We start from the raw sequence: 261 nt of genomic DNA on the forward strand, positions 1-261 counted from the left end.
GTGGTGCTCAACTCCTCCAACATTATGTTTGGACCGGCGTATGGCAAAGAAGTGTCGTCCGTCGACTTACTCGGCCGCAAACGCATGCAAAAGACAACGGCGACAGAGACGGTGGGAGTAGAGCAGGGGCGTAATTAAGGAGAGGATGAGCGGGATATATTAACCCCTAGAGCCTTCATAATATATATATAATTATATATTATATTATATACTCGCCAATTTACTTGAAAATGTAATATTTTGTGGGTGAAAAAATGTATA

This window comes from Acyrthosiphon pisum, chromosome X (genome assembly GCF_005508785.2).
Source record: "Acyrthosiphon pisum isolate AL4f chromosome X, pea_aphid_22Mar2018_4r6ur, whole genome shotgun sequence".
Lineage (NCBI taxonomy): Eukaryota > Metazoa > Arthropoda > Insecta > Hemiptera > Aphididae > Acyrthosiphon > Acyrthosiphon pisum.